At 38.6% G+C, this 19,799-nt stretch overlaps 1 long non-coding RNA gene across 1 annotated transcript; it reads right to left on the bottom strand.

Moving 5' to 3' along the window:
* Positions 1-2,255: 2,255 nt before the first annotated feature.
* On the bottom strand, positions 2,256-3,512 carry LOC148875372 (uncharacterized). The gene is made up of 3 exons (XR_016105503.1): positions 3,336-3,512; positions 3,114-3,235; positions 2,256-2,981 (listed from the first exon to the last, which is right to left on the bottom strand). It is a non-coding gene; the product is annotated as an uncharacterized LOC148875372 (long non-coding RNA).
* Positions 3,513-19,799: the final 16,287 nt, after the last annotated feature.

The following is a 19,799-nucleotide window of genomic DNA, read 5'->3' as shown; positions in this document are numbered from 1 at the left end:
TGCCCAAACTGAATCCCAAAACCAGCTTCTACTGAAGATGACATAGCTTGGAGAGAAGCCGGTTCAGTAACGCAGTTTTCAGCAAAATTGCAATTTAACACCTTGGATCGAACTAGGGTGGTGAGCATGGTTTTTCTCTGATATTTTCTTGCAAAAATCAGAGAAGGATCTTATCAAAATCAGTCCAAGAAAGGGGAGATTGAAATAGGGTTTTTGGGCAGCAAGAGTAGAGAGAGAACGAAAAGCAAATTAATTACTGGAGTAGTTTGATCTCTCTTTTTATAAGCTTAAGGAGCACCACTCCTAATCGAATTACGAGGTTCCTAATCCAAATCTTTATTTTGATTTGGACTCTATTAGAGGATAAGAGTTATTCTCTTATGAGAATGGGTGCTCCAAACCCATATCCAAACCTGTATTCGCCCAAATCACATGGCAACTTTAGTAGTTATGTGATTATTTGATTAATCCAATTAATCATGGGCTTTAGGCCCATTTAGCAAGTGGATCAAGTCCCTAGGTAGTTGCTGGCCCATTTAGGTTTAATTTGTATGGCGTGGGACCCCAACAATGACCTTACATAAGCTTACATGGGTTCGGCTCAGCCTTTGTGAAAAGACCTGGCTGAATTCACTACCAAATGTAGTGAACCCTTGAGTCCATCAGTATGGGCTTTTAATGGGCCCAGCATTTACAATTAATTGATCACTGAGTCCAGCCATCCTATGAAGGCCAAAGGATAATGGATTTAAGTAAAATATAGCCCATCATATAAACATCCCTTAAATGGTGCCTTACACTCAACCTCTCAACCCATAATGATCAAAACACTACCTGACAGGGAAGAACCTCTCCCCTGACTGCAAAGTGCAGTGTTGCATTCTCTACTTAAATGGTTCTTGGGAATTAAAACCATTTGCAAACACTTTTACTTTAAACATAATATATATATATATATATTATTGTATAAATATATTTTGCAAAACAAATCTCAAACATGGTTGAAATCGATTGTCGGTAGCTTTGGTTTCCATCCGAGATAGTGTAGTCCCGTTCAGTCACTTTGTTTGACAAAGGGGTTGTTCCTATCACTATGATCATCCACCCGAGTGAATTCTCAGACTGCCCCAACATACTAGGCTTTGACCCCCAAAGGATATCACTAATTAGCATATTAAAGATAGTCCAATCCGACACCCAGTGCAATACGATAATCAAGTCCAGGGGTTAGGTGTAATTTTTCAGTTTTGCCCATCAATCTCCAAGGTCTAGGGTATAACTGGAAAATGGTCTGGGTTCAATGTTTCAAACAAACACACACTACGTGTGCTTTGGGTCCAACCTTAGTAGTTGAGACAAGCTGCCCCAACTTCTTTGGCAGCACATTAGTGTCAGTCTTGACAGGATAAACTCCCCAAGTCTATCCAACAACTGAGAATATTCTAAACTAACACGAGTCTTGTAAGTGTCCAGTTTAGGGGTAATTATATAGATACAAACCAACTAAAACATGAAATAATTATGTACTTTTATTCATTTACAATAAATGTTTCTGTACATCAATTTAATTGGAGCTAGGGGCATACAGTGTATAACATCACCAGCTTGAGCGGATTGCAATTGTTAGGGAGAAATGGAGTTTTGCATTTTGACTCTATTGAATTGAATGGAATTTGTATACTTAGAAGAATTCATTTTCATCTTTTGCCTGCTTTCTTCATTTACTCAACAAGTTAATTCAAAAATTGACCCAAAGGCTTCCCCTAATTAACTTCACGAATCCTTCTAGGTTAAACTTGATGTATGTTTTAGTTTAGTTAATTACAAAAATTGTTCCCTAGGAATAGTGATATAATCAAACAAATTGGTTTAAATTGCTAAAAGCTTCCCTGAAGTTTTGCATTAGCAATCACCTCACTTGAACTTTCTAACATAGTTGTAAGTAGATTCCTTTTGTTTGAATTCTCTAAAAAAAGGCATGAAAATGTCCAAAATACCTATGCAATTAATTTGACTAAAATATTTATTTTCCATGTTTCCTCTACATAAAATCACTTTCCTATATCCTTCCAATCTCTTTTTAGAAATTGATGTTTTTCAAATTTACCTTTCATATCAATCACTAAATGGTAAAGTTGAAAATTTAAATTCTTTTTTTTTGTTTTAATAAAATTTATATTCTTTTTAGAAGCAGCCTCAATAATAAATGTACAGTATTTTGGACATCGTTTTGAAAGATTCTAATAAAGCGAATCTATTTGCAGTTGTGTCAAAAAGTTCAGAAAAGATGATTACAATTACCAAACTTCAAAAGAGGTTTTATCGATGACCCAATCCCGTTCTGTACCCATGGATGCACTGCACGAGTGCACCCACGGATCACGTTAGACCACGTCGACCAGGTGGGAGAACGCATAACGTTCACGGTAAAAGGCTCCGTTAACACGTGTTCAGCGGTTCAACTGGACACAAATCCCTAGTAGTCCTTCATTTCGAAGTTTCGTTGTGTCTTTTGTTTTTAATCTCTACACAGAACGATGACAATTTCAACAAAAAGACCATTTCATCTATTTTATCGATTCTCCGTCTATTTTCAGTGGAGTTGGAGAGGTAAGCAGCCATATGTGATCGAGAAATAGTAATTTGATTTCTGGAGATGATCTCTCTCTCTCTTCAATGCTTGGTGCCGCTGTGCTGTTCTCTGGACCGGTAATTCTCGTTGTAGCATATGACTATGAGGCACGGTAGCACTGTTGTATCTGTAAAAGCTGGAACGTATTATCTCTGCAGAAATCGCTGATCTTTTGTCGCTTAATGTCTCTTTCGCTTGCTCTTATAACAGTGGTAGCTATGGTAGGGCCGGTCTTCTCGCTTTCCGTGCTAGAGTATTGCTGATCAAGCACATTGTCTGGCATGTCTGAGCTCGAAACAACACTGAACGCCGATTCGTAGTCATCTATCACCATGTCGAACAGGTTTTCCTGCAATTGAAAAATGCTGTAAATGATTATAAATTAAATTTACAGGAAAAAAAGGAAGTTATAAATCATTAAATCAGATATTTGTCTTCAAGAATCAAGACTATCGATAGAACGGGGAAATGCTTTATTTACATATACACAAGAAGAAATAGCTTTCTTGAAGCAGGGAAATTGCAAGGGAAAGAACTCATGAAAGGCAGAGAGAAGTGCCGATGCAGCGATTGTCGATGGCTTGAATTCCAAAAGCTTTATCTCTGTAATCAAAAGAAGATTTCATGATCCGATATCGGGTTGTTGTAACGCGGAACTATGAAAGAAACCTAACTAATCTCAGATGTCGTTTTCGTGTTTTACCGTTTTGAGGTTTGAAGATAATCTCAGTTGGGGCTCTTTTGATTTAACTTTGTCTTTTTGTGGCTGGTTTGTGTCCGATTGAACCACCGAACTCGTGTTAACGGGCCTTTTACCGTTAACGTTATGCGTTCTCTCCCTTGGTCGACGTGGTCGAACGTGACCCGTGGGTGCACTGGTGCACTCGTCCAGTGCACCCATGGGTGCACTGGACTCGCACTCCCTAAATTATAGTATAAGAGGCTAGATTGCATTTAATCAATCTTTAACTTCATTGATTAACACTTGTCTTCAGAAGACGAGAGAATTAAGTTAATAAAAATCCCCTGTAAATATGAAATATCTTTAATAACTTAAGTTAATAAAAAAACTGTTAATATTTACTTGGCTTTTTCACAGGGGTGCAACTTGGGCGGGCCTAACTCGAGCCTGGACTGACCGAGACTGTAATTTTAGATGGCCTAGGCTTGGATTTTAGGGCCTTGGGCTTGGCCTGGGCCCAAAGGCATCTTTTTTATTTTTCGGGGCCAGACTCGGATCAAACCTTTGAAAAACAAACCTGGCCTGTACCTTATCCTCACCCAAGCCCAACCCACCTATGTATATATAAATACATACAAGCACCTTTATATTAAATTTTAGGGTAAATTGCTAAAACCTCCCCTAAAGTTTGATAATTGTAATCACCTCCCTTGAATTTTATGACACATTTGCAAGTTGACCCTCTGCTAGAATCATCTAACAAGAGGTGCAAAATGTCTAAAATACCCATGTAGTTAATATTGAGGCTGATTTCTATAGAAAAATCTTTATAAAATAAAGAGTTTGAAGTTGCAACTTTACCTTTGAGCAATTTGGTATGAAGGAAAAATTTGAAAAATAAATCAATTTCAGAAAACATATTAGAAGGGTTTGGGATAACGATTGATATGAAGAGAAAATTTGAAAAATAAACATTTTGGTCAAAAGCAACTGCATGGGTATTTTAGACATTTTCATGCCTCTTGTTAGAATGTTCTACCAAGTGGGTCTAGTTGCAACTTAGCTGGAAACTTTAGAGGAGGCGATTACAATTACTAAACTTTAGAAGAGGTTGCACCAATGATCAGAAACTTCAGGGGTGGATTTAGCAATTTACCCTAAATTTTAATGTGAGTTGATTAACCAACCCAAAGCCAACCCAAGCCCGGGTCCAATCCAAGTACATCAAATTTCAGTTTGAGCTGAGCCAAGATTGTAGTTAAGACTTGACCTCAGACTTGAGCTAAGCTCAGGCCTTATGCCCAATTCTAAGTAGTAGGCATGGGTGGAACTTTTACCTAGCCTTGCCCGCCCAACTTGCACCCCTACTTTTTCACCATGGACAAGGGCACAGGGCCCTCTACTTGCTGCCTACCCTAAACAGTCTTGAGTGGATAGGCTTTGATTTTGTCTTCCCTAAAATGAGATCACATCTCCGCCCCACAACACATCCTCGCCGTGTATTGGGAATATCTCCCAATGATAACATCATTAGGACTGGTACTATCATCGGGAAATGTTCACAATACATGGTGGGGATGTGCTGTGGGGCAGCTCCTTGTGGGGTAGAGATGTGAACTCCCCTAAAATGCAATGATCCAGGTTTTTTTGCCTCCAGGATTCTCTAGTGCTAAATACAAGTCGTTGTATTGAGTGTTTACTCTATGAATGAAAATAGCGATACATTTATAGGAATATTAATTATTTATTTAACTAAAAAGACCTACACAACAATAGGGAAGACAATTTTCCCATCTCCACCGGTTACTTGACCCAACAGAGACGGGATGGAGGTTATCTTGGTGGGGATAGGGATAGAGATTAATAGAGATACCCGATTGAGGAAGAGTAAGGATAGGGAGTAAAGTCTTTATCCTGACCCAATTATATGTATTAAATATATGTATATATGTTAGATGAAATTTGTAATATTATATAAATGTGACGATTTGGGTCCAATGGGAAACCTGGCTCTATTGGGGATGGATGCTAAAATTTTTCTTGACTGTGATTGGAGTTGAGAAAGGAGATTAATTTAGCGTCTGTTTGGAACCATTGCCCTTGCTCCTGAAAATGGCACCACATCAGCGCCACGTAGGAAAAAATGGTGCTCCAAGCCATGCTTTGGAAATCCGGAAGGCATGGCTTGGAGCAATGCCAAATTTGGCATTTCCTGGAGCTGCGGTTCGTTGCTGCCAACATGGCAGTGATGTGGCACTAGATAATGGGTGGAAGTGCAGAAAATGTTTCCTGGAGCATTGGTACCAAACAGAAAAAGTTGTTGCTCCAAGAAACGTCCTACCTAGCAATAACGATTCCAAACAAAAAAAAAGACACCATTTTCTGAGAAAACAGTGCTTCCAACCCACACATCAGAAAACGGTGTTGCATTTGCAGCATCGATGCCAAACATATACTTAAAAAGTTGGGGGTTGGGGATGGGGAGCCTTGCCACCCCAAACCCCACCTTGTTGCCATTTCTATATAGCAAATGTTAGACAGTTATGCCCTTAGGTCCAATCAGATTGATGTATCTTTTGACATTTATTGTAAATGAATAAAAGTACATAATTGATTAATGTTATTGTGGTGTGTTTCTGTGTAATACCCTTAAACCGGACACTTATGAGACTCATGTTAGTTTAGAATATTCACAACCATTAGATAGATCTAGGGAGATTTATCCTGCCAAGGCTGACACTGATGTGCCGCCAAGTTGGTTGGGGTAACTTGTCTCAGATGCCAAACATATACTTAAAAAGTTGGGGGTTGGGGACGGGGAGCCTTGCCACACCCAACCCCACCTTGTTGCCATTTCTATACAACAAATGTTAGACAGTTATGCCCTTAGCTCCAATCAGATTGATGTATCTTTTGACATTTATTGTAAATGAATAAAAGTACATAATTGATTCATGTCATTGTGGTGTGTTTCTGTGTAATACCCTTAAACTTGACACTTATGAGACTCGTGTTAATTTAAAATCTTCACAACCATTGGATAGATCTGGGGAGATTTATCCTATCAAGGCTGACACTGATATGCCGCCAAATTGGTTGGGGTGGCTTGTCTCAGCTGTTAGGGTGAGACCTGAGGTACATGGAGTGTGTGTTTTTCTTGGAACCTTGAATTGGACCAAAATTCCAGTATTACCTTGGACCTTAGAGATAGATGGGAAAAACTAAAAAGTTACACTGACCCCTAGACTCGATGACGGTACTGCATTAGGTATTAGATTGACCTGTCTTTGATATGCCAATTAGTGAGATCCTTAGAGGGGGTCAAAACCTAGGTATGTTGAGACAGTCCGAGAATTCATTTGAGTGGGTGATCATAGTGACAGGATCGGCCCCTTTGCTAGACAAAGTGAATGATTGGGCATGCACTCTCTCTGATGGAAACCTAATTCCTGAGATCCACATGATTAGAGAGTGTAGCACTGTTCCTTGTAGCTGAGGGAGAGGTCCTCTCTTGTCGGGCAATGTTTGATCATTATGGGTTGAGATGTTGAGTGTAAGACCGTTGAGGGTAATACCTGATGGGCTAATCTAGCATCTGCCAATAGTCCTTGGGTTTTCATATGGTGATTGGACCTGAGGACCATTTAGTGTAAATGTTGGGCCCATTAAGAGCCCATGGAAATGGACTCAGGGGTTCACTATCTCCTACAGTGAATTCAGCCAGGCCTTGTAACAATGCTGGGCTGAAACCATGTGGCTGATGTGTAGATCGATGTAAGGGTCCCATGCTATACAAAGAGAGCCAACTGGGCAGCAGGTAAAGGTGTAAATGAGCACATAGATTTAATGGGCCTAAAGCCCAATTCGAACTAGGCTTAAATTGGTTAACTAAAAGGAGGCAAGAACTGATTTATAATCTGATTAGGATTATCTGAAATGATAAGATAAGTTTTATCCACTTAAGAGTCCAGATCCAAATATTATATTTAGATCAAGAAACTCTCTTCTAATTAGATTCGGAGGCTGATCCAAAGAAGATTATAAATAGGGGGCGAATTCCTCAGTCTTACACAGCAATTTGCAAAATTCTCCCCTTGTTCTTGTTATCTCTACCCAGTTCGATCTCCACCTGTGGAACTGATCAAGAAGAGTTCTTGATATTGTTTCTTGGCTGAAGAAACAATTTGAAGTCGTGCTCACTAGCCCTTTACTCTATTCTTGTTGAAGAGCCGTCCTACTGATCTTGCTTCACTACACACTATTGACCCTACTTCATTGGGAGTTACTGCTACTTCGTTTCAAGTCCCTCTCCTCCCTTTGGTTTCAGATCTGGTATGGTTTTATTTCAAGAATGATCATTGAAAATGCAATTTTCTAAAATAGGGAATGTGATTCCCAGACGGGAGAGAGAAATTTTTGAAAATTTGCCAAACCTTCCTGCAGGGTTCGGCCATCCCTATGATGGATCTCTCATCCCTTCAGTGGTATCAGATCCATGGTCGATTCTTGAGTCAAAATTGAACCAGATTTGATCTGCGCAAATCAATAGAAACTATTCTACAAGATTTGCGCAGTTAGCAATTTTTCTGGGAAATTGGTTCTCAGTTTTGGGCGAATGATCTGAAAATAATTCTTTATTATTCTAATATATATTTAGAATTGTTCTATTTATATTTCTTGAGTTTTGGGTTGTTCATATGGAGGATATCGAAATCTTTCTGCAGCACAAGAAATTTGCGCATCTGCGTTTTTTCCTATTCATTCTTGGTTTGTAATTAATTTTATTATTTTTTTAAATTTAGATGGAATGTATATGAATTCGAATCTGATGTAATATTAATAGAAAAATTAGGTTTTTTATTTTACTTCATTTGAAGACAAAGTTAAAAGCGCAAATGAGAGAATTTTGCAGATTCAGGCTTAGCGATCTGCGATTTGCAGTTTTGGAAATTGCAAACTGTGAACTGACCTTTGTTTTGCAGGGAAGCAGCCTTATGAACAACCCTCTTACTGATTCTTGATTGTCATGTATCAGTTTCTTTATTTTTAGATAATGTTTCTTGAACTGGATATTGGATTAAACATCAAACCCTAGACCAATTCGAACTAGACTGGACCAAACTGGTTGGACTGAATCTGTGGTTCGATGGGGGTTGTTCTCAGCCCTAAAGTTTCCTATGTGGGTCGAGCAGTTGATGGATAATTGCAAGATGGAATTCGGCCCACATCTATAAAACCCAGTTTTGGATTGTTAAAACTACTTTCACCGAATTCAACATAAATGCTATATGGGCCGAACTGCCCTATGCAGTTCAGCCCATATACCTAGATAATGTTATTTGATAATATTATGGGATTTAAATGGGCTGAAAGTTTTTCAAATTTAATTATGGGTTTTGCAGTTATTTAATTGATTGGATCAATTATGGATTCCATGCATGTGATGTATGTGATGTGATGTGCTACATACATGGGCCATAAGTGCTTGGCCCATGTTAATTCGATATTGGATTTTTTGAACACCATGGCTAAATGCACATCATTTCCATGGTGCCCTTAAGATCATTGGATGATCTCCCTTTCTCAGTGGGGCCCACTTCAGTTTCTCCTCAAGAGGAACACCCCAAAACCCTATCCGTTTTGGGCCCACTTTGAATCTGATTTTATGAAAGCCAGTGGGAGCCACTTTGGTTTGACCTAAATTAGATCTAGGGGGTTTTCATTCCCTCCATTAAATATTAGTGCATGTGATATGGAACTTCATATGATGAATTCTCTAAAGGCCTTTCATCATTAGTATAAAAGGTTGGTTATATTGGTGGGTGGAGATGCACCATAAAATTGGGCTATCCATCTGCTAATGCAGTTGGATGGATTGCTTCATGAGATGATAGGGGTGTCATAGACCGATGTGGGAGGGGCCTATCCTAAAATGAAAGACTCTCTCACGATACCTTGGTGTTCGTGAACATGATGGGTGAGCTCTTACTGGATAGAAAGGTTTAACCTAAAATGGCTATGAACCTTGTCTGATAGAAGCTAAAGGGAAAACTCATAACATGAGCGGATGAGATCTTTCATAGAAGGTGGTGGGGTATTGCAGCTGAAACAGTTGGCTCCATGCACCCCATGTGGTTTCCCACATTTCCATAGACACAATTGTTTCCGTCACTGAGATTAGAGGGAATCTCAAAGATGCCCAAAATGAAATGAAACATAGATTAAAAACCCTTCCTATGTGATGACATAAATCAATTAGGTTGTGGACTAATAATCTGCCTTGCCTTTTATCATAAATGAAAAATGGACAATTTGCCAAGCTGTTAGACAATAACAAACTTAAAGGCCCAAATTATGCTAATTGGTACCGTAACATTATGCTGGTATTAACGTTCGAGAAATTGAACAATGTTGCTAAGAACTTTGCACCAGATCGTCCGGGTGATAGGGCTTCTAAGGCACGTAGGAAGGAATATCAAGAATGGGAAGATAAGAATTCTCTTGCCTGATGCTACATCATAGCCTCCCTCGACAATCAGATACAGAGACAATTCGATTAGAATGAAGTGTCCAAGAATTTCTTGGATAATTTGAGGATAATGTATAAAGAGTAGAATCGTTTTACTCGTCAGAAGGTCTTGAAGCTGCTCATGACCGCAAAAATGACCGAGAGCCAGATGGTTCATGACCATTGTTTTAAGATGATGGGTTACATTAATAAACTAGAGGCACTCGGGTCAAGGATAGATCATGTCACCAAGGTTGATGCCATCATAAATTCCTTGCCTCCTTCCTTCAATCAGTTTATCATGAATTACAACATGATTAAGCTAAATGTTAGCCTTCAGGAACTCAATAATATGTTGCAAAGGGCTGAAGAACTGATCAAGAAGGATAAACCGATAGCCATGCTTGTTGAAGGTGGCAATCCGGGTAAGAAGAAGAGGAGGGCAAAGAAAAAGCCTCAGAAGAAGACCAACAAACCGAAAAAGAAAAAAAAGGACAAAGCGTCAAATGTCTATCACTTTTGCAAATAGACTGACCACTGGAAGATGAACCGTCCTCAATATCATAGAAACCAATTTGTTGGTCACTTCTGCTTCCTGGTGTATTGACTCCGGGGCTTCAGCTCATGCGTGTAACTCACTACAAGGGTTCAAAATAAGTAGAAGACTAAGTGATGGAGAAGTGACACTCTACTTGGGGAATTCTGCAATAGTTGCAGATACAACAATAGGAACTGTAGAACTAGTTTTCAGAGAAGGAACAATTGCACTTAAAGATTGTCTTTTCGTACCTAATTTAAGAAGAAATTTGATTTATGTTTCAAAATTGTGTTTGGATGGTTATTCTATCTTATTTAGTAATGTAATTACTATTAAATGGAATAACAAATTCCTCGCATACGGAGAACTTGAGAATGGTCTCTATGTTCTCCATCATTCTCTAGAAACGAACATTACTGAAACTACGTCGGAAATAATCCCCAAAAAGAGGACTTGTGATACAATTAATCTCATATGCCTGTGGCAACTTGGCCACATTAATATAGATCATATCACAAGGTTGGAAATGGATGGTTCTTTGGATTTTCTAACTGTAGAAGATCTTCCAACCTGTGAACCTTGCCTTTAGGGTATAATGATGGAGCGGCCATTTAACGGTAAGCTTGAAAGATCTACAAGCACACTTGACCTTATACATACTAATATAAGTGGTTTCCTGAATGTTAGGACACATAATCAACATGTTTATTTTATAACCTTTATCAATGATTATTCTCGGTATGGTTACATGTACCTAATGAGACATAAGTCTGAATCCTTTGAAAAGTTCATGGAGTTCAGACAAGAAGTCGAGAAATAATTAGGGAGAGAAATTAAAGCCTTTCGATCAGATCGAGGTGGTGAGTATCTCTCTGACGAATTCAGAGACTACTTAAAGGACATTGGGATAGTATCTTAATTAGCCCCTCCTGCTACACCACAATTAAATAGTGTGTCAGAAAGGAGGAATCGAACCCTATTGGATATGGTTCGATCACTTCTCGTCCACTTAGAATTACCTACATCCTTTTGAGGATACACATTAGAGACTACAATCTACTTGTTGAACCAGGTTCCAACCAAATCCGTTCTGAAGAATTCGTATGAGCTTTGGACCGGTAAGAAACCAAGTGTGAGACACTTGATGATTTGGGGTTGTCCAACACATATTAAAAGAACTAGTGCTGACAAATTAGAATCCAAGACCATCCGTTGCCTATTTTTAGGTTACTCCAATGGCTTTGTAGGTTATTTGTTCTATGATCCAAAAGAACAAAAGGTGTTTTGCAGTCGAAATGCTTGTTTCTTAGAAGAAGATTACATCTTGGAGAATCTTCAACAAGAAGTTGTTCTTCATGAGGAGAGCCTAGGAGTAGTGGGAGATGTCCCACAAGCTCCAGATGCATAACCTAGAAGGTCTACCCAGGTATCCAGGCCTCTTGTTCTTTACGGTTATGATCAAGAAAGTTACTTGGTGGAAGCCACGATAAGTGAGGAGGATCCCACGACTTATGTGGAAGCTATGTTGGACATACATTCCTTGAAGTGGATAGATGTCATGGAAGCCGAGATGGACTCAATGGAAACCAACAAGGTCTGGACTCTTGTAGACCATCCTCTAGGGTGAAAGCAATTGGTTGCAAGTAGATTTACAAGAGGAAGAAGAATCCAGATGGTAATGTTGAGACCTATAAAGCTCGTATTGTGGCGAAAGGGTACACTCAGAAAGAGGGAATCGACTACGAGGAAACCTTTTCGCTGGTGGCTATGTTGAAGTCTATTAGGATCTTGCTAACTGTAGTAGCATAACATAACTATGAGATTTGGCAAATGGATGTCAAAACTCCGTTCCTTAATGGAGATTTTAATGAAGATATCTACATGCAACAACCACAAAGATTCATTGTTGCAGGTCAGGAACACATGGTATGCAAACTTAACCGATTCATTTATGGATTGAATTAGGCTTCTAGGAGTTGGAACATCCAGTTTGACTCTACTATCAAATAGTTTGACTTTGAGCAAAATTCAGAAAAATCATATGTTTATAGGAAACCAGTGGGGATAATGTTACATTCTTGGTTCTATATGTAGATGACATTATACTCATTAGGAATAATGTATGAATGTTAAGTACGGCGAAAGTATGGCTTTAACAGCAATTCTCCATGAAAGATCTTGGAGAAGTCACCTATATCTTGAGGCTTCGACTCTATAGAGATAGATCGAAGAGGATAATAGGATTATCGCAATCTACTTACATTGACAAAATAGTCAAGAGATACAGTACGGAGAACTCTAATAAAGGAAATGTTCTTTTTGGGCACGGAGACACTCTCTCTAAGGGCATGTCTCCCAAGACTACTGAGGAGATTGAGGGCATGAAGGAAATTCCCTATGCCTTAGCCGTAGGGAGAATCATGTATGTCATGCTGTGCACTTATCCTGACATTGCTCAAGCAGTGAGTGTTGTAAGTAGATACCAGTCTAACCCAAGATAGGAACACTGAACAGCTATGAAAAGCATACTGAAATACATTTGAAGGATAAGAGTTTTGTTTGGTATTCAGTGGTAGCTCACTATAGATCCATGGGTATACTGATGCCGATTTCCAGTCAGATCCAAATGATATAAAGTCTACATCTGGGTACATCTTTACAATGGAGGCCTATGCAATTAGCTGGAAAAGCAGCAAACAAGGTTCCATCGCAGATTCCACGACCGAAGTCGAATACATTGCCGCAAATGAAGCTACTAAAGAAGTTGTCTGGATGAAGAAGTTCATTTAGGAATTAGGAGTAGTTCTGTTCAGCACATCACCCTTTTCACTATTGTGCGACAATACTGGATCTACACGAGATTGATGTTAAAAGGTAGCATCGGCGGAGAATGTGGCAGACCCATTGACTAAGCCACTGACACAGAAAGTGGCTGAGAAACATGTATATTTTGACTTGTACCCGATTGGACCTAAGTTTAAGTGGGAGCTATGAGATAGTTATGCCCTTAGCTCTAATAAGATTGATGTATATTTTGACATTTATTGTAAATGAATAAAAGTATATAATTGATTCATGTCATTGTGGTGTGTTTCTATGTAATATCCTTAAATTGGGGAGATTTTGGGAGATTTATCCTACCAAGGCTAACAGTGATGTGCCGCCAAGTTGGTTGGGGTGGCTTGTCTTAGTTGCTAGGGTGAGACCTGAGGTACATAGAGTGTGGGTTTTTCTTGAAACCTTGAACTGAACCAAAATTCCAGTATTGCTCTGGACCTTGGAGATGGATGGGCAAAACTGGAAAGTTACACTTGACCCCTAGACTCGATTATGGTACTACAGAAGGTGTCGAATTGGGATGTCTTTGATATGCTAATCAGTGAGATCCTTAAACCCCTAGACTCGATTATGGTACTACAGAAGGTGTCGGATTAGGATGTCTTTGATATGCTAATCAGTGAGATCCTTAAAACCCTAGACCCGGTTATGGTACTACAGAAGGTGTCGGATTGGGATGTCTTTGATATGCTAATCAGTGATATCCTTAAAAGGGGTCAAAACTTGGGTATGTTGGAACAGTCCGAGAAATCATCTAAGTGGGTGATCATAGTGATAGGATCAACCCCTTTGTTGGATAAAGTGAATGATCGGGGATGCACTCTCTCTGATGGAAACTTAAATTGCCGGTAGTTGATTTCAAATGTTGAGATTTGTTTTTGCAAAATATATTTATATAGAGATATACATATATATATTATGATTTCAAAATATTTGCAAAATGTTTTAATTCCCGGGATTTATGTGACCATTTAGTGTAAATGTTAGGCCTATTAAGAGCCCATGGTGATGGACTCATGTGTTCACTGTCTCCTACAGTGAATTTGGCTAGGCCTTGTAACAAAGGCTGGGTTGATCCCATGTGATTGATGTGTAGATCGATGTAAGGGTCTCACGCCATACAAAGAGAGCCAAATGGGCAACAGGTTAAAGGTGTAAATGAGCACATAGGCTTAATGGGCCTAAAGACCAATTCGAACTGGGCTTAAATTGGTTAATTAAAAGGAGGCAAGAACTGATTTATAATCTGAATAAGATTAGCTGAAAGGATAAGATGTCTTATCCATTTAAGAGTCGAGATCCAAATATTAGATTTGGATCAAGAAACTCTCTCCTAATTAGATTAGGAGGTTGATCCAAAGAAGACTATAAATAGGGGGCGAATTCCTCAGTTTTACACACAATAATTTGCAAAATTCTCCCATTGTCCTTGCTATCCCTACCTAGTATGATCTCCACCTATGGAACTGATCAAGAAGAGTTCTTGATATTGTTTCTTGGCTGAAGAAACAATCTAAAGTCGTGTTCACCAGCCCTTTATCCATTCTTGCTGAAGAATTCGGTTCTTGCTGATGAGCCATCTTGTTGATCTTGCTTCACTACACACAGTGTCATATTCAGTGGAAGCGGGTTTTGGTTTTTTCGTTGGGCATGAACACCTTCATTGGGAGTTATTGTTACTTTGTTTCAGGTATATCCCTCTCCTCCCTTTGGTTTCAGATCTGGTCTGGTTTTGTTTCAAAAATGATCATTGAAAATGCAGTTTTCTAAAATAGGGAATGTGATTCCCAGACGAGAGAGAGATAAAATTTTGAAATTTCGCCAACCTTCCTATAGGGTTCGGCCATCCATATGCTGGATCTCTCATACCTTTAGCAAATGTATGAAAATTGTATACAAAAATTTAATAATTTGAAAAATTAGATTGTTTTTTAGGATAATAAAAAAACCATGAAATTTAGAAATATGTTGGGAAATATTTCAAAAACGGTAATCTAATAGATCTTACCTAAGTTTCTGGAATTTTGTTTCTCTTAAATCAGAATTGTATTTACTGAGACCCTACCATCAGACTAGTGGTGTCAATTGGACTGGATTTGGTTCAATCCTACCTAGTTCAATGTGAGTCCATTACAAATGGATCATGTCGAATCCATTCCATTGAATGTTTTGAACCGGTCCAATTTAATATCTGGACTGTCCAATTTATTCAAATTTGTTTTAATTTAGGTTGGTTCTAATCCAAATCTGATAAGTGACACTTATATTCTTATCTTTTATCAATAGACCAGATATTGGCTCAATTCAACCAAATTCAATATAAATTCATTAAATCCACACTGGTCGAATTCAGTATGCCTTATTGATCCATCCAATCTATCCAAATTGACTTTGGTTTGGATGGGGTTCAATCCAAAAGCGGTCCATCAGAACCCACCTCTAGATGGGCTTTATGAAGGACATGGTCCATGCGAAAAGAATAGCATGACCAACCAATTAATTCTTACACCGTCTGCAGTGGATGGGAGAAGTTTCCTTGAGCTAGGGGTGATCATGGGCCGGGCCCGGGCTGAAATCATCACCTCCGCCTTGAGCCTTAGCCCGTAAATTGTAAGGTGCAATAATCTCGCGACAGTACTTGATCTCTTGCATAACACCCATTTGAATGTGGGCTCCAAAACCAGTTACGAGACGTCGGTGTGGAAAGGCACAGGTTAATGGCAACGACCGCACAATCAGATCATTCACCTTTCATCTGGACCATTGACTATATCTTCATAAAAAAAGAAAAGAAAAGAAAAGAAAAGAAAAGCTTAACGGCAACACTTTGATAAATGATAAACATTACTGAATCTGGATTCCGATCCAGCAAACGTCCTGACGTTTAAGCAAGCATTGATGAAAACTAGACATAGTTTTTATCTCTTTCTTGACAGTAAAAGAAAAGCAATCATACATGCATAAGCAATGGGCATCTCTCTGTCTCTGTATCCTTTTTGACTGAAAAAGAGCCTTATCATTATTAATATTGTAACAATTAGTACATGACTGATGAGTGATAACAAGAGATGATGCATGAGACCATTTAAAGTTGAAAGTTGCAAAGCGAAATGTGTCGTGCAATGACAGCTTTAATTTGGATGGTTAGGGAGAGAAGTGAGAAGAAGCGGATTAAATGCATGACAGACAAAAACACTCCTACTACTACCACAAGCAAGTATTGCAAGTAGCAACGCATCCTATTCCTAATGAATTAATACAGCAACCACACTTCCATGCTTTCTTTGACCTTAGTTAATTACCTCTCACAGTCTTCCCTAAAATTAAATATATTGAGGGAAGGGAATTTGATGTTTTATTTCTATATATTTATTTTATGTCACGCATAGATGCATGCATGTGTGTTTTCACTTTTCAGTTAGTTATTAGTTATGGAGGTTGGTAAGGTGTTGCTCATAAGCCAACAACCGAGGCCATCCCTCTCATTATTATTTCTCCCTCCCCCTCTGCTGGCGCCTGGCGGGTTGGGTAGCTTGGAAGGAATGGTCAGGGCTATATATGGTACTCTACTCTCTCTGCAGCTCTACATGCCGAACATCCTGCCATTGTTTTGCAGAAAATTTTTACTTCTGCAATTGCTAGCCTTTCCCTTTCTTAGTCCATAGCAGATTAAAAATATGAGAAAAGAAAGCTAGAGTTTGGAACTTTGAATTCCAGTATACAATTGCAAATGGACCAGGGCCTAAAGATAGCAGGTTAATTGGGTCCTACAGAAGACTAGAGGGAAAAGGGAAAACATAAATAAATGTGATACTCCAACCCCAGTCCATGCACAAATAAAGGGTGGATTGCCCCCCCCCCCCCCTGGTATCTCTGACTCTACCAGAAACCCTCTCTCACAAAAGAGTTGCTGCATCTGTACTCCAAGTCTCTTGAGCCTTACTTAATTGTATTTCAGAAATTTCTGAACACAAATACAATCCCTCCACGGGAGAATACGTACGGAAGTAGGGTAATTTACATGGGACGCAACAGTACTATAATACGGTATGATTAAATCCAATGCTGTGAGATAGTAATTGGGCACATTCTGCTTTTAATGAAATGAACTTGGTGCATTGGTCCTTTTCTGGAATTAGATAACATAGCACTGCTTTTATGATGATAATTTATTACTTATTGTTTATTGATTAGGGATATGTGTCCCTGCCTAGATGTAGCTCCATTTGGCTCATGAATACTGATTTTTTAACCACAAAAAGGAGATGAAGTCCTTAAAATAAAGAAATTTGAAGGAGGCATGTATACGGTGTTCATACACTCAATGCATATTGCTGTGTTTGTGCTTTGAATTCCAGTTATGAACTTGCTTTATGACTAGAAAGATTTGAAGACAAAATTTCCTAGTGGTATGTGGGGGAAGAAGCCAGGCAGAGGGATTGGATTAGCATTCATATGGGAGTTATGATACATCCTATTTCACAGATATATGGGATTTGTAGTCCAGTCTATTGCTAAGGTGGGACATGCGGGTAGGGGTGGATTTGAGCCTAGCCGAGTTGAATAGTATCAAGCTCGAGTTCGAGCCAAAACCTTGAGCTCAAACTCGGCTCGGCTCGAGCTCGATTTTGGGAAAAATATTTTATAAAAGTAAAAATTATATATAATTTTTTATTTTATATTTAAAAAATTAAGAATTATAATAATTAATAATTATAATGTTTTTATTTTATATATATATATATATATATATATTCAAGCCAAGCTCTAATCGACTCCAACTCGACTCATTTAATAATCGAGTCACTGAATTAGGCTTGAGCTCGGTTGAAACCGAACCAAGCCGAACCGAGTTCAAACAATTCATGAAAAACTCGGCTCGTTGCCACCCCTACTTGCAGGATATCAGTACTCAAGTCATTTGGACTTGTTGTAGCCTGGAATCATAAGTGAGAATTGCCGGACATTGATTTGTTTCAAGGGTTTTGCAGGATTCACAAAAACTGTTTCATTCTCAGTTTTTTTGTGGAGCTGGCTCAATTTGAAGCAAGGCTCTAAATATCAATTTGGGTGTATTAAGAGCAAGGTTTTGGTGAAAAGAGGTGATGAACACTGTGATTGTAGCCACTCCTATTTTAATGAATTATTCCTCCTTTGATATCTGTGGATATAAGCAATGAGTCAAATCACATAATTTCTATATGTACTTAAGGCTCTATTTGGAAGGAGCCTAGAATGCAAAACCTTTTATTTTGTATTATTTTGTATATATTATATTGTATATATTAGTATTTTTACTCCTTCTAAACTGAGTCTAAATTGATTTATTTTATATTTTCTTTTTACGTTTTTTATTTATCAAGCGTTTTTCTTGTTCTTGGGTGTGTTAGGTCGGAAACATATGCAAGAATATGTAGGTTAGGAAGGATCCATTAAGATCTGTACGTTAAACCCTTCACACTTAAATATGTTCAGTTTGAAAACAAAGATAGATGAGGTTTTAAATATGTTCTATACATTATGTTTCCTCTCGTGCAGCAGACATACAAACTTCGATAAACATCGATTGGTGTTATCTAAACATATTGTTAATCGACGTATGGCGCAGCAGCAATCTTAAGAAATACTCATCACCCTTTTATTAATTCCGTTGTTTTCTCTTTCTTATTCACTCCACACCAGACGACGATGACGATGATGTTATCATGTTATTGGTTTCAGAGCTAGTCGGAACACCATCTCTCTCTCTCTTCAAATTTCAAACTTTGACACGTGGACAGTTATGATAAGACAAAATAAATAAAAAAACAACCTCATGAACTAAGTCATTGTCTCCTGAGAGAATCACAAGCAAGGGCATATCATGATGACGCGTGTCAGACTTTGATGAAATGTGGGACCTACTTTTGCAGTCTCTGACAGAATCCACGTGAGAGAAGACGGAGTCGGGTAACCCTATCATATGCATGTTATATGATATGATATGATAACCACGTGCTGAGAGAGTTATTGCCAGATCTCAGCACGTGCTGAGAGAGGATATCATACCTTTCCGGTGAGTTGCAAAACACTCTTTCATTAATTGCAACTGAAAAAGAGTGTAATTGAATAAAAATAGAAAGTACAATTTACACGTGGCAAAGGATTATAGGCTTTCCGGTGAGTTGCAAAACACTCTTTCATTAATTGCAACTGAAAAAGAGTGTAATTGAATAAAAATAGAAAGTACAATTTACACGTGGCAAAGGATTATAGGCTCAATACAGGGGAGGGTGGCCCTTGAACGCGTGCCATCTGTAGTACTTGTTGTCTTCTAGTAAGAGATTGATGTTTATTCCTTCCCGTCAAAAATGAAAGATCAACGAAAAGAAATTGTTGAGTGATGTTCCCCCTGCATGTCGCCACGTGTACAACATTCTCTCCGTAGATGTGGTTTATCGGATTGGACAATCTGGCAACCTTCTCCTGAAAAAGGGAAAAGCCCAGAGTGGAAAGAAAAAAATGGTCAGGTTTGATTTGTGATGGAACATGGGGAGAAAGAGAAAGATGGAAGAAAGTTTTTTGTTGGTTGACCATAAAAGCAAGACTTGAGAATTTATCA

This window comes from Nelumbo lutea, chromosome 1, assembly GCF_056320005.1.
Source record: "Nelumbo lutea isolate HS-2025 chromosome 1, American lotus-T2T, whole genome shotgun sequence".
In the NCBI taxonomy this organism is placed as follows: domain Eukaryota; kingdom Viridiplantae; phylum Streptophyta; class Magnoliopsida; order Proteales; family Nelumbonaceae; genus Nelumbo; species Nelumbo lutea.
The sequence above is the reverse complement of the archived record's forward strand: the minus strand, read 5'-3'. Positions and strand labels throughout refer to the sequence as shown.